This window comes from Mytilus trossulus, chromosome 12, assembly GCF_036588685.1.
Source record: "Mytilus trossulus isolate FHL-02 chromosome 12, PNRI_Mtr1.1.1.hap1, whole genome shotgun sequence".
Taxonomy (NCBI): domain Eukaryota; kingdom Metazoa; phylum Mollusca; class Bivalvia; order Mytilida; family Mytilidae; genus Mytilus; species Mytilus trossulus.
This window is the reverse complement of record NC_086384.1, coordinates 50,963,511-50,980,206: the sequence shown is the minus strand read 5'-3', so window position 1 is coordinate 50,980,206 and position 16,696 is coordinate 50,963,511. Positions and strand designations below refer to the sequence as shown.

The 16,696-nt window shown below is 30.9% G+C and overlaps 1 long non-coding RNA gene across 1 annotated transcript; it reads left to right on the top strand.

The window, feature by feature from the left end:
• Positions 1-11,511: 11,511 nt before the first annotated feature.
• On the top strand, positions 11,512-16,439 carry LOC134693688 (uncharacterized). Its single transcript, XR_010102439.1, has 3 exons — positions 11,512-11,635; positions 14,641-14,726; positions 15,919-16,439. It is a non-coding gene; the product is annotated as an uncharacterized LOC134693688 (long non-coding RNA).
• The last annotated feature ends 257 nt before the right edge of the window (positions 16,440-16,696 follow it).

Sequence of the window (16,696 nt, the reverse complement as noted above, 5' to 3'; positions counted from 1 at the left end):
TTATAATTGTATCAAAACAGTTTTGCAAAGAAAGATGATAAAATGAATTTATGGTATTTGATTAAAGAGTTTAAAAGTTGAAAGATTGAGATTGTTTCGACATAAATGTGTGATTGTCCACAATCCGGTAACTCATTTGTTGGAGTTTTTGGTTTGAACGGCAGATCTTTGATCGATTGTTTTATTGTATGTATATAACTTTCACCGACTCGGGACGAGATTAACATTTAGAAAAAATCTATCGATTGTTAAAGTTTATGTATTTGGGTTATTTTTGTATACCAAACATATACTTCATGCGAAAACCTTTATACAAAATTGGTACGAAAGAAAAATATTAAGACGCCTGTTTTAATAATTAAAATGTTGTTATTTCATCAATTCATTAAGCACCGGACTATAAATTTGATTTACGTCGAAAGTTGGCATGGTATTTTTATTATTTTACTATTTTACATCGAAAGAAGCTTGATTGATAGCTTTAAGTACATGTAGTTGTTTAATTAATTTCTTAAAATGATAAAAGATTTTCGGTTCCTGGTTTACCTAATCATTCTAGAATTGACATCCGTCTGTCGAAAACAAGATACCATTAACCAATTTTAATGTCACAGAATGTCTAGATCTTAGTCTCAATGTATTTAGGGTGATCGTAGGTTGTTTCCCCCTTTTTATTGAGGTCAACCTTAAATTATGAATGATATTTAACATGTATGCAATCATAGTTTTGTACTTTTAAAATATCTTACTGTATTTGTTTACCTTAACTAGTGAATCTGTATTTATATTGCTTGTTTCTCTGTAAACTTGTATTTAGTTTTTAGAGAATAAAGTATCTATCCATTTATCTATCTAGAATAAACTCGCAAGACTGAGTTATTAACATTTACTCTCAAGTTATATATGCACATGTTAAAACTCTGACTCATAGGTATTCATACCCTAAGGGTATTTTGGAATATAAATATTGTCAGCATTAGTTTGCCTCCGACCGGCAGTACAACCTACGCAACAGTGGGGTATCTATTTTGTTGTACAGGTCTGCAGCCATGTCCGGTCGAAATGGGGATGTAAAATTTGATGTCTCGAGTAAAGTAAGTTCCATTCCCATTGCACGTCAATAACCCTTGCTACAACTCGTAGAGAAGCCCGTTAAAGTACAGTTGCAAGTTTTAATTTATTATTGATTATTGGTATGTGCATGGGTATTGTTTTCATGTGTGGAGCGTTTAAATGTTTTACCATTCTTATCGATTTATCAGCATAAACTACAGTTTAAAGTGACTATAATAGTATCACCATGCATTGACAATGTTACACATCTCTTGCGATTTCAAAACGGAGATAAGATATATAGAGTCAATTAAGGTAATTCTTTTCAAGTTTACCATCGATATGACGTGGTGGATCGTAAAGAGTAGCCAATAACACTTCGTAAAAGCTACCCGTAACTATAATGAACAAAACTTCTTCATGGTCTTAGATATTCAATTCCTGGCTTTCGACATTTTTTAATATCAAGGCGAGTGATATATATAGTAGACTTTTAATTTGCAAAGCCGAAGAAAACAAAAAACGGCGAAAACGCCAGCTATATTTGGTTAAAGTTTTCGGAAATCTTGGTCCCAAGCTCTTTTACTTTGTAATTAACTTGACATTTTAGTTTTTTTCAAGCGCCTTTGATTAGGCTTTTGTATACGAAATGCGCGTATGGCACATAAACAAGATTTCAATCCTGGTATATATGATGAGTTTATTTAGAATAATACACAAAACTTTAACAAAAAACCACATAAAAATGATTAACACATTTATGAGGCAATTTGAACGCATCCGTGGTCACATATATTCCAAAACGGCTTATCAATTCACGATGGCGTTCATATACTTTCTTTGAACGAAAGATCTAAATAAAAGCATTGTTATGGCTGTCTGGAGTATATAAATATTTTTTAACCTGTTACTTTTGGATGGCTATTATTCGTTTGTTTCTTTGTCCTATATTTTCTCCCATTAATCTGTAACCCTGTTGTGTAAAGTTGTCATTTTAATATTATAGTTAAAACAGCCATTAAAGTAAGAGGTTTGGACATAAATCCAGGTTCAACCCACCATTTCTTCATAAAATGCCCTGTACCAAGTCAGGAAAATGGCCATTGTAACATTATAGTTCGTTTCTGTGTGTGTTACGTTTCGGTGTTGTGTCTCTGTTGTGTCGTAGTTCTCTTATATTTTATACGTTTCCATCAGTTTAGTTTGTATCCCGGATTTGTTTTTTTCTCTATCGATTTATGAATTTTGAACATCGTAATACTACTAGTGCCTTTATTAAACGTTGTAAGTGAAATAAATTCAGGATAAGGTTCCAAAATATATTTTGGTTTAGTGTATGTAATTGCACTGTATCCACCTGGACAAGTCTAACAATTGCCAAGTTCGAGCCCGGTCCATTTCCGATTTCCCTTGTACCGGCAAATATACTTTGAATTATGTTACTATTTTAACTACGTGTGTTTTGAGTCTTTATTGTATTAGCATATGAAAACGCATGAAAATACACATTCTAATATGACGACCTAGTATTATCAACCAGTATACTTGCAATATACCTACCTTTAGTGCCGACGCAATAGTACACGAAAAACGGCTGTTCTGCGTTACGACCAACTCACTTATACTAAAAGATTCATTTTAAACCTGCTACCTTTTGTTAGCTATTATTCGAATGTTTCTCTGTCCTATATTTTCACCCGTTTATTTGTATTATAATCCTGTCATGTAATGATGTCATTTTATATTCAACATTGGCATTAAAGCGGGAGGATTGGCATGCCACAAAACCAGGTTCAACCCACCATTTTTTTTCTTGAACTGTCTAAGACCCAGTCAGGAAAATGGTCATTGTTATAATATAGTTCGTTTCCCTGTGTGTTTCATTCTAATATTGTTTGTTTCTGTTGTGTCGTAGTTTTCCTCTTATATTTGGTGCGTTTCCCTGAGTTTCAGTCTGTATCGGCATTTATCTACATATTTTACCCCTCGCTAACGATCAGGGTAAAATTATCGAATATAAATGCCCAACCCATGATTAAATAAAAACAAATCTACGGCTGTCATGAATTATTTCTTAAATATCTTGGTGTTTGAGTCTGGAATAATCCATTGTTCCCATTGTAGTCTAAATGTTTTTTCAATCTGTCGAAACGAATAACCTCGTTTTCATGGAAAACAACATTGACTGTTATTAAACAACATAAAAGACAACGTTTTATAAATTTTCAGGATAAAACGATGACCATGACTGGAGAAACGATACCATACTAAACAACATAACCAAATCCTACTGAATCGATACCTATTGATCCGCTTTTCCAAATTTAGATGATAGCTGTGCATACTAGTAAAAAATTCAGAAAAGGGATAACTATTACCGTTTAATAGACCAAAGCAAAGGACTTCATCAATGAGAATAACCGATATCGTATAGTAAGGTATAAAAGGTACCGAAAGGAAAATGTGTAACAAATAAAGACAACTAAAGACCTACTTTAAATTTATCACAATTCAATTGATGAAAAACTGACATGCCAAGGAAACCTCGCTAAAAAGTCCAGTGGACCTCCTGCCATTCCCATTAGTAGTTATAGATTTAATTTCATTCAGGAAATAAATTTATGACCTACATATACGTGTCGCAAAACAAAACGGCCATATAACAAGTGGTTAATATTAATCATTCATGTATTTTGCTCTATGGGCTGTTTGAAAAAATTCAACGCAAGCAATTTGTTTGCACGATTACAAGCCCATGCCATGCAATACAAGCAAGTGGTTTGGTCAAACATGTTTGTGTGCGCCCAATCCTCTACTCGATGTGAAAAAGTGGTACTCAACATAACATCAAAGTAAAAACATCACTAAACTGAATATTTCAATAAAAACCTAAGATGAAATCAAGAAACACAAATGACCGATATGAGAGAACTCGCAGTTAATAAAAGCTAGCTAGACTACGTTCAAATCAATTACAACTAGACAAATACATCATGTTCTCCTAGACTGTATAATAGCCAATATGTTTAGTGTAAGACGTCTTAGACGGTCTGAGAAATGGATGACCTTGTGCATTACCAAACTATCGTATCAGTAATCACTAACGTCTCGGTGTAGGATAATGAGTAACATAACTACATATACCATTAGTTGCTTTAACTTTTAAAAAACGAAATTAGTGTTAGAACGCTGAAAAACTACATTCTAAGATTTTACTAGGGTGTTAAATTAAGTTTCAACGTGGAATAGCACAATAGTACCTGGTTTTAAAACTTTTATTCCAATATGTCACTACAAAATTGAATTTAATAAAATCACAACTTGTACTTTCCAATCTATAGAAATTAATTATAAAAAAAAATCATGATATTGATTAAATGTTTTAGATACATACGAGTTGTTGCGAATGGCAAAACACGTTTACGATTTTTTATTTAACAGTTTGATTTAGAAGAAATACCGACATAGCTAGATAATACCATTAATTATGTAACTACTAACACAATTCTATATTGATTTAATTGCATTTGTTATTATATACATCAGAGACCATAATTAAATTCCTTATTTTGAACTATATCAAACTTTTAGAAGTTTACATGTGACATTACTTTTTTTTTAAGCTGTTTATATGTTGACCTTATTTGTTTCACGTGTTCGTTTTTATTGTGTGGTTAGTCACCACTTCGTTGTTGGCATGAACAATCAATTATAAGGTAATTTTATAAATTTCCTAATTGTTAAATTAAGAATTGTTTTGAATACTAGGGATTTTCTTATCACAGGCATATATAACCTTAGTCGTATTTGGCACCACTTTTTAGAATTTTGGGTCATCAATGCTGTTAAACTTTGTACTTGGTTTGACTTTCTTTATTATCTTGATCTGAGCGTCACTTGTGTGTCTGATGTAGACGTATGATGTATAAAATAATTAGCCAGATACCTTTGATTATTTAATTAACTATGAGCATGTCGAAATGTCCTATTGTAATATCTATTTGTGTATTTCTCTGTCCTGCATGTATTTATTTATACTGTAGTCCTGTCATATAATGCTGTCATTTTAGTGTTACATTAAACATAACCATAACATAGCCGCAAAACCGGGTTCAACCCACCATTTGTTCTTAAAATGTCCTGTACCAAGTCAGGAAAATGGCATTTGTTATCGTATAGTTCGTTTCTGTGAACGTTGCATTGTCATTTTGTTTTTTTTTATGCACTTCAGTGTTTCTCTTGTTTCGTTGTTTTTCTGTTATAGTTGCTGTGTTTAAATTTGTTTTCTCAACCAAATTTTTACTTTCGAACAGTGGTATAGTAATGTTGCCTTTATTTATTTCTATTCGTTTTATTTGTTAGCTGTCCTGTAACTAGGCATTGCATTGCCTCCTCAGCTAGAGCCACAGCCCATGTAGACAGACGTTCATTTTCTTGTCAAAGAAGTCTGATTTCATTGTGTCGTTGTTCCATTTCGCTATGTTCTGACTGTATATGTGTCATCTTTGTCTCCAATCTATAGTTTAGTTGTATTACGTTAACCATGACATCTTCAAGCATAGCTTATATGTTGATACTGGAAGTATCACCTGATTCAGATATGAATTAAAATCTTCATCTTGTTACCCATTTGAATAATTTTTCAGTACATGTAGGCCTGCAGATAAAAAACACAAAATTTAAGATAAGATATGTATTCATATACTAAACGAACAGATAAATAAAAAAAAACCCAAAAAGTTTAAAGTGATTTATGTAATAGCAAAGGATTCACGACTTTGGTCATGTCCACTGGTTATAATTCGTGTACAGAACATGGAGCAGTTTCCAATTTGGTCGATAAATAGCTATTACCTTCTTCCTAAAGTTGTAAGATTTTGCGAAAAAAAATGTCTGTGTCTGTGAAAAGGGCGTCTTATTCGTACATGATGCAGGAATATCAACTGGACAATTTCATATAAGTCGAGTAAAGTGAATAGATATGGGTCATAAGGAGGTAAACAGCCCGTTGGTTTTCCCGTTTGAATGGTTTTACACTAGTAATTTTGGGGCCCTTTATAGCTTGTTGTTCGGTGTGAGCCAAGGCTCCGTGTTGAAGGCCGTACTTTAACCTATAATGGTTTAATTTTTAAATTGTTATTTGGATGGAGAGTTGTCTCATTCGCACTCACACCACATCTTCCTATATCTACTCATTGAAAAGAGGAGAGACAAATACCAGAGGGACAGACAAACTCATAGATAGAAATAATCTGACAACGCCATGGACATGCACTAATTGAGATGTAACAATTAAATATAAATGAAGAGAAAAAAATACAATAGTGTTAACGAGCAACATGTTATTAAAGTTTACAAATGAGACTGAAATCAAGGCGATTCTCTAAGATTCTCATATAGTAATTTCAAATCCAATACCGCATAACAAGCTATAAAAGACATGACACTATGTTAAACAACTTGTACAAGAAAACCAACGGCTTAATTTTCAAGTAATTTGGTCAGTAATTGCCTGATACTTGAAAAATCACTTGAATGTTACAATTGAATTTTTATAACTCTGAAACGATATATAGATCAAAATTCCAAAATATTAAGGGTTATATTTTTGTTCGTTATCCTCCGATATTATCATCAGCTCAAGTGTTCAAAAATTAAGAAAATTATATAATAAACTACGGTCTCCATTTGCACTCACCACCATAACATTTGTTCGCAACTTTTTATGACCTTTGATCACATATTAACATCTGTGCATTTTTTTATTGATCGATTGATTGGTTGGTATTTAATAATGCTTTCGGCATTATTGGCTATTTCGTAGAGGTCGGTTTTATTTGTGGAGAAAGCCAGGGTGCTTGTAGAGAAACACCGACCCTTCAACAGGATAACTGATAACCCTAGTCAATTTAGACTGTAGTTGATTGCACCTTCCACCTGTGTGGTATGATTGAAGCTCGCAACCACGGAATTGACTGGCTAGTGAAACAGTATTTGAACTAGTTTGAAGATACTATAATAAATATGGCTGCATTAACATATTTCATTTTTTTTACATATGTATTTGTAAAAAAATAACATGTTATATCACAACTCATATTTTATTAACATGATCATTCCTGTTTGAATCACGTCTTTAAATTTAAGTAAATACTACGCTTTATCTTCCTCACTTCTTCAGAGTCAGAAAAAATACTGTTTTTATAACTTCAAGATAGTTTCGGTCCTAAAATTCATTTTATAGCCTTACAATATATGTTAATCATATTTGTACTTATATAAGAATGAGTTTTCGTGGATCGAACGAGTCAATCAAACAATTTACCTTGGATTTACCTTCAATGTTGACATTCTGTTCCTTTTATTAACTGAACACACAAAATCCATGCGTAATCAATCTCTAGCCAAGGGGTTCAATAGAAGGTTACATGAATACGGATTCAATGAGGTAGAGTAATCACTTGCACGTGAGTAATCATCATCGATTGTTTTTTTTAGCTTATTATGACAAAATTAAACTATACTGTCTGCTAAAAGTGAATTAGTATTCGCTATGTTCCAACGTGCGTTGCGTTAAGAAGTATAGTAAATGATTCCGTTCGTCTATCTGTATACGTATTAGCCGTTAGAAACACACAAATACTCTCGAAACTGTTTGACTTGATACTAAATAGGAGTATTAGTCGTCTAATGTGCCTGAGTTTGCTATATCATCGTGTGATTATTTTGACAATTTACGGATATTATATTCGTACCATTTGGCTAATTATTGTGACATGTATACCTTGTGAACGCAACTCTTCCTGAGTCAGTTTCACAGTTATAATTGTTAGTAGTGTTAAACGGTATCAATCGTAATTAACCGTTTTATTCCGCCATTTGTATTTGACTACTAGTATTCTGACGGTGAGTTATGGAATTTTGACTATTTTTTAAGTATTGTGACATTTATATCTTGTGACTCAACTACTCTGGGTATGTTTATCTGAAAACTCGTAAAAATTGTAGGAATGGTTGCCATCATATGTAGTGCAATGCAAGTTTTATTAAACCGTTTTCAGGAAAATCATTGGGACCATTTGAAAAAAAACATATATACTAGGTACCATTACATTGGAGTAAATAAAGTCAACAAAATAAAATGTACGCCACTATGGTATTGTTAATAACTTTACTAAGACATTAGGAAGTTAGCTGCAATACAGAACATACTGAATAAGAACTGCCGTATACATAATGCATTGAATACACTTTAAGTACAATAGTGTCTCCTTTTGATAAAAAAAATCCAGTAGATCAAACGTACCGGAACAATTGCCATCTCGCAGATGTATATAATTCAGCAAACTGTTGTTCTCATTCATGTCAACCCGAGCTGGTACCGAAATGTTATTAATGAAAATGTTATCCTTTACAATTCATCTTTGTCACAAGTAAAGTAGACTGTGTTTCGGACGTCAGCTAAACGTGTGCTGTTCAATCCATTTGATGTTTCTATATAATTAAACTCCTCATAGATACCAGGACTACATTTTGTTATTACGCCAGACGCACATTTCGTCTACAAAATACTCTTCAGTGACGCTCGAATCCAAAAAAGTTAAAAAGGCCAAATAAAGTACGAAGTTTAAGAGCATGGAGGACCAAAATTCCTAAATATTTTGCCAAATACAGCTAAGATAATCTATGCCTGAAGTAGAAAAACCTTAGTATTTAAAGAAAACAAAAAATTTTAAGCAGTTAATTTATAAATATAATCATATCAATGATAATCCATGTCAGCACAAAAAGTGCTGACTACTGGGCTTGTGATACCCTCGGAGAAATAAATCTCCACCAACAGTGGCATCGACCCAGTGGTTGTAAATAAACACATCATAGATCCAGACGAATACGTATTTTCAACAGGATAGAGTATAACTGCGGCTGAAATGTAATTATTGTGATAGTTTATCCTAGTAATATACCAATTATAATTAAAAACTAATATCTTCGTGTAAAAGAGAAATCGTGAAGTAAAACAATTAATTCTATCATCTATCTTAATGAGCAGAACTGGTTCATACATGGATCAATCTCCGACGCAGAGCTTACATAAATCAACTATACATTACTTTGGTATTAATGTATAGACTTTTTCATATTGGCCCTGTAACATGCCCGAGGTGTTAATAATGGCCAAGGATGGTTGTAATGGCCCTGAGGAAACGCCGAGGGCCATTAAAACTGTCTGAGGCCATTTTTAATATCAAGGGCATGTTACAGGGCCAATTTTCAAAAGTCCATATATTGATACTTTTATTAACCAACTATAAAGGCAACTTCATTCAAGAACAGTCTTTGAGTCTCGGATCCAAAATTATACAGCTATCCACAAACTACAACAGGACCAATGCAGAAAAGACCGTTTCATAACCTTTTTATCAAATGGTTTTAATTCTTAGATTAAACAAAGAGTAAGAGATTTACCGTGAAGAAGATACAGCAATTTCATAGCTGAATTTCAACTTGTCTTTTCGCATTCAATTTCGCATGGAATTTTGGTCAACATTGTGACTGTCAGATGTAATTTCTGATTTCTCATCCAAGTACTTAATGTAATGTTATTAAGATTCATTTCATCTAGCAAATAAAAAGTAGCTCGGAAGAATAAATCAGACAGTTAAACTATTCTAAAGTATGCATTCTGAAATGAAACAGTGATAATAATCGAAAGTCGTCCTCGAAAAAGGCTGTGAAATATTTCCGTTTCAAGTCGTTACAAAACAATGTCAATGAACATCATTTAAGGTGGTATGGGAGTCCAAAATAAAAATGATAGAATTTGTTCATACTTTCTTAAAATGTAGTATCTATTGATACATGCTCAAAAATGTTATAAAAATTATAGGTCACCGCGCATTTTCTCAAGCTACAGGTTGTGACAAAATGACAAATTTTGTATGGATTATACAGGAAAAAGCACAATTTTGTGAATAGAAACTAAACAAAATGATAGAATCGTATAATAAATTAGAAAAAGATAGCTTTCAAACAATGCTTTTAAAATATCAAAAGTAAAGATTGGTTCACCGTACGTTTTTTCCGGCTAAAAGACAAAATAGGAAAATTTCATGTAGAGTCCTTCAGATAATGCACTGTTTTAGAGTTACCTCCCCTTAAAATGCCAATTTGAAAATATTAAAAAAACAACCAAAAATAATCTACACTTCTAAAAATTTAATATTTCTAAGTTATATTCTTATAAATTGGTTCTTTTAAATGAAAATTCACATTAAATATTGCATTCCTGCATTACATTTTGCTAACTTGATAGAAAATATGGACCTGTTTTTTACAATCCAAGATGGCGAAAGACACCCAAACCACCTTAAACTTGTTTTGTGATATTAAGTTTAAAAAAAATAAAAAAAACGTCACATTAAAGATAAAAAAAAAAAAAAAAAAACGTCACATTTATTTTAAGAAATAAACGACATTTTGATTTAATTGATTTAATCGAAATCACGTTTCATCTGTTCATAATGCATGACTATGATTTCGTAATGCACGGGTGTGAGTTAAACACCGATGTTTTTTTGTGTAAATAATGATTTTCCAATTGCAATTCTATTAATATAGAAAACTCGGTTCTTAAATGACAAATTCTACATTTTTCTAAAAAATTTTTATTAACATACGCACCGAAATGTTTTTTTTGGATGGTATGTTGTTTTTATTTACTCTCATATATATTTTCATTATATTGATAATTCGATAGTTAAATTTTTTTGGACTTTTTACTTTTGGGTCATCCATGCTCTTCAACTTTGTACTTACTAACTACTGTTAGATTGCCAATTTTAAACACGGCCTGCAGGTTAGCAACACTTTTCAACTGTTTTAGCGACTTGATTTTAGTATAAAAATAATGCGTTTTATTCTCTATTGCGCCGAGTTTTTTTCGAAAGGAATTCAACTCCATGTTCAGGTTAATATTTTAATTTTCTACAGCAACGATCGTCAAGTTAATTTTTATTATTTTCACATATTGTTCTAATGTGTTGTTTTCCTTATCAAGTTCATACAGCTTGTTTCCAGGTGCCGTTTGAGTTTAAACAAGTTCCTCTTTAAGTTACAAATTTCTCCAAATGAATACGAGCTTGCCGCTCTCCGATAAATAAATCCATCAAATTTTTTTTTTTTTTTTTTTTGCTTTTTTTTTGATAAAATAATGTCTTTATTGCACTTTTCTTTGCTGTTGTAACAAATTACTCGACCTACAGCAGTTGGCCGAGTATCCCTGTGAATTAGTCACTGGATAACCAGGGAATTTATTCAGTGAATTCATATATAAGATCATAGTTTGTTAGTTTTACAGTTCATGGTTATTACATTACATTTTACAAACCATATTGTTTCATGATTACGGAAAGTGTACAGTTTTGTCCGGTTTTGTTTCTAAAGATTAAAACTTTATGATCGTTGACCATTAACCTTATTGATGAAAACCGTTGAAGCTGGTTGATCAATTGTCCGGATTAATTTATATGTTTTATTGATACACACGAACAACTTCAACTTTAGTTAAAAATTACATGTGGTAAGTTTCGACATTGTAGTTGGAAATTCATTTGATTAAGTGATAAATTGTGTATAAAAGTTTTTTGAGACAAAATTCTGTATATTTTCACAAAGCATGCTGTTTTGGTTTATTACCACGTGCTCAGATATCATATATTGTCAACTTTTGCTACACAAATTCTATACATGAAAAAAAAATATTATATCTAGCTATTCATGATCATATGTATCTTTTTACATCATTTAAAAATTTGCTGTTTTTAGCATTAATATATATGTTAATTTCGTATGTTTTTAAAAATTCATTTCTGAAAACTGCATAAGCGTCTATGTCTTTTTGATTATAATTTGATATATGAGTGCTTTTATGAATTGAATATGATAAGACAGTTAGGAAGAGATTTATATCATTATACATAGGATCATGTATTTTAAAGCCCAGTACTAAAGTTTTAAAATCAAAAATATGTGACCCAATTTTGATTTTGCTTACAAGTACATATATTTTCTTCCAAAATTCATGAAAGAATTGACATTTGAGAAAAAAGTGTTCGTAATCTTCAGTCACGTTACACAAGTCACACATACTTGTTTCTTGTATGTGCCATTGTAGTAATAATTGTTTACATGGTAGGATGAAATGGAGTAATTTCCATCTTAACATTTTATATTTGTTATTAATTAAATAGGTAAAAGTAAATTGAAGCACATTATTTATTGGAGTGATTGATTCTAGATGAAAAATAGTTATATATATCTTTGGATGACATATTTTCAATTAGTTCTGTTTTTTTGTTAACAGTCAAGGACAAGTTTAATTTTGTTTTTACAGAAGTTTTCAAAGATTTTTCAGATTTTAATGTACTAACCCATTCTTTTGGAATGCAATTTTTCAATTTTAAAAGTTCTGAGATCCAATTGGTTTTTGAGGTTAGTTTCTCCAATATAAGTTTTTGTGATATGTGCCCTTTTTGGTCAATTATATCATTAAATGAAAATAATACCATCTTTTATCCAATTTGGGTAAACTAAACATTTTCCTTTAAATTTTATATTTTTATTACCCCACAACATTTGCTGCCTAATATTTCTTAAATTTATGATAGGCGTATTACTTGTTGGTGTATTATATGCTTCATACCAGCTCTTTAATATGTTCAAGTAAAATGAAGGTAGAACATTACTTAAATTAGGTAATGATTTTATGTTGTCAGGCATCATATGAAATATAAGATTGTTTTTACCAAATTTATTGAAATAATATGTTGGAATAACTTTCCAATTAGAAAATTCTTTTGCCGTTAATCGTTTAACCCATGAAATATTTAGTGCATTTAAGAAGCAATCAATGTCGGTCATTTTTAGACCTCCATTTGGGTAAGTGTTGAACGTTTTACCTTTTCTTGTTTATTATTCCATATAAAATTATAAACAAGTTTTTTAAAATCTTTTATGTACATTTGGGGTATTGAAACAACCGAAGCCAAAAAGTAAGATTAGGTAAAATAAGCGACTTAACAACTGTTATTCGTCCTATCATGGTTAAATTTCTTTTTTCCCAATCAAGTATTAATTTTTTTGTCTGTTTCATTGTTTTTTCAATATTTAATTTGTCACATTCACTTTTATCTCATCCGAAGTAAACACCTAGACTTTTAATTGGTTCTTTGCTCCAGTGTATATTTTCAATTTTTTCTTTACAATGTTTAAGTCTGCCTAACCATATACCTTCTGTTTTAGATTTATTCAGTTTCAAACCAGAAAGTGTTCCAAATATTTCTATTAGGTTTAATGCTTGGTGTATTTCATTTTTTGAACTGAGAAAGAGTGTTGTGTCATCAGCCAATTGGGAAATTTTTAAACTATGCGTTTTTTCATCAAGTTTAATTTGAAACCCTTTAATGTTTGAATCTTGTCTTACTCTACAGGCCAGAATTTCAACTGCTATAACAAAAATAAGAGAACTTAACGGACATCCTTGTTTTATACCACGGTGAAGACTATAGGTTTCTGAGATCCAGCCGTTATTAGACAGGCATCCTTTAGTATCATTGTATAACGTTTTAACCCATTTTAAGAAGGAGTGTGGTATTCCAAATTTTAGTAGAGATTCATACATGAAGGGCCATTCTAAAGAATCAAAGGCTTTTGAAAAGTCTATGAACAATAAAACCCCATCTATATCAAATTTTTCTGAGTAGTCTATAATATCTTGAATCTGGCGAATGTTAAAACCTATGTACCGATTTTTTATATATCCATTCTGATCGCTATGAATAATTTTGGACAACACTATCTTTAATCTTAACGCTAAGGCATAGGCCATAAGCTTAGTGTCTACATTTAATAAAGTGATTGGCCTGTAGTTATCTAATGATAATGGATCATTTTTTTTATATAATAAGGAGATAACACCTATTTTTTGGAGAGTTGTCATTTCTTCTTTTTCATAACATGTATTAAATACTTTCACTGCAGATTCTTTCAGGTATGACCAGAATGTTCGATAAAATTCTACACTGAGACCATCTAGTCCAGGGGATTTATTTAGTTTCATGTTAAATATAGCATTTGTACATTCTTCTAATGTTAGGTTGCCCCCCAATAGTTCACTGTCATTATTGGATAGTGAGTGATCTATCTTTGTTTGACTTATATAATTTTTTATTTCTGAAGGGTCCGGTTTAGTACTTTTATACAAATTTTGGTAGTAATTTTTCCCTAGAATAAGAATATCTGACGCGTCTGTAACAATATTACCATGGTCATTTCTAAGGGCGGACATGGTTTTCTTGGATTGTCTTGATTTTTCAAGACCCAAAAAATATTTTGTATTTTTTTCTCCTTCCTCTGCCCATCTGACTCGGGATCTAATTTGTGCACCTCTAGTTTCTTTTACATATAAATTTTGTAAATTGTTTTCTACATTATTTATTTCTTTTTTAAGATGTTGAGAATTACTTGATTTTTCATTTAAGAATTTTAACTTATTTTCTAAATGTTTAATTTCATTTTTACTTTCAGCAGCCTTTTGTTTGCAGTATGCAATGGTTACCTCCCTTACTTCAGTTTTGAAAATGTCCCAAGTAACTCGAGGATCATTATTTTTGGTGAGTTTTTTTCTTGATTAGTATCAATTAGTTTAATTATTATTTCTTTGTATTTTGTATCATTCAGTATACTGTTATTTATCTTAAAGAATCCTTAGCCTTTATTTTGAGCTTTAAGTCTTATTTGTAAAGAGATTGCTTGATGATCTGTATGTGATATTAGTGCAGGTCTTATGTCTGCTGATATTATGTGCGGTCTTATATCTGGGCTTATTAGAAAAAAATCAATTCTGCTTGCAACACTTCTATTGTTTTTTCTTCTCCATGTAAATTGACTGCTGTTTTGATTTAGTTCTCTCCAAATATCAATAAGTTTATATTTTTTATAAGTTGCTTTAAACTGTTAACAGGTTTATTTTGATTATTAGGGCTAATACTTTTTCTATCAAATGAAGTTAAACTTTCATTCATATCACCCCCCATTATTAATATTCCTAAGCGGTTATTGTTAATGATATTGTTTACTTTTTTGAAAAAAGAGTTTCTATTTCGACGAATGTTCGGAGCATATACATTCAGTAGCGTAAAAATATTACCATCAAGTTCTATGTTAATGAGTATTATTCTTCCATCATTATCTCTAGTTTCATTAATAGTTTTATATTTTATGTTATCTTTTATAAGAATTGTTACGCCTCTTGATTGTGAATTTCCGAAACTATGGTAAAGTTTCCCTTTTATCTCATTGTTTATGACATTTTCATGTTTTTCAATAAAGTGTGATTCTTGTATGAATAAAATATTACATTTTTGGTTTTTGCACCATAGGTTTAATCTTTCTCTCTTTTCTTTTTGCCCTAAGCCTTGACAGTTTAAGGAACATATATTTAGTTTTTCACTCATTATGGAGATTATCTATTTTTATATTACAAGTCATGCACGTAACTTCAGAATTATACAATAGAGACAGAAGGTTGAGCTTAAAAAGTAAATAAGTTGATATCATATTGTTAATATACACACTGAAATTGTTTACATACACATATAAATTATACACATATAAATTATACACATATAAATAATATAGATAACAGTTGAATTTTATTTCTAAATTACGTAGTATCATGTGTTTAAACCCAACATTAATCATGATGATGAATTTTATGTTGTGTGTGATAATCATATACTTGTTCACATGTTTGTTTAAGAAAAATAAAAAATAAATCATTATTACGTTTATTTTCTTTTTCAGGTTGATGTGTCTGTTGCATAGAACATGTAGAAGCGATTTTGTATTTTACGCAAATTTACTTTTTGGATTTTCATGATACACAAATAGGAGTATTTTTCTCACAGCGTTATGAAGACTGTGATTTTGGATATAAAGTAGAAGCATAATAATATGACAACTGAACCATGATGACTGGATTTTCCTGTTCTCTTTGCTCAACAATTTTATTTTGATATTGAATATCCTATGAATATTGAGAAGGAAGTGTACAAGAAAATTAAATATTTGTGCAGTGTATAATGTACATTTGATTGGATTTAACAAGCATAAAAGTATTGGATTTGTGATAATGTTTGGATTATGTCTGTGTGAAAATGTGATTCTAGAATTTTCCTGATCTAATCTGAGTGTCTTAGAATGAGGAACTGCTGATGTACATGTACATGTATCATAACTCTTTTTATGCATAATGGTTTTTTTTGCGGATAACGTTTACAAAACATTTGATAGTTGTGATCCAGCTTTTATTATGACATTTAGTTGACAGATATATAGAAATTTGTTTGCCGTTAAATAGATTGTGAATTATTAAAAGATGAGTGCTTTTCAACATGTTCAATATCAAAAATAAATTACATGTATACATATATTTTTGTATTACTCTTTCATGGGAATATGTATAATCTACTATTATACCATACCTGTTTTTTTTCTTCATTTTTTATAATATAGGTAAAAACAACAAATGAGACAAAAATAACATAGATAAATTTACATACACACATGATTATTTACAAAG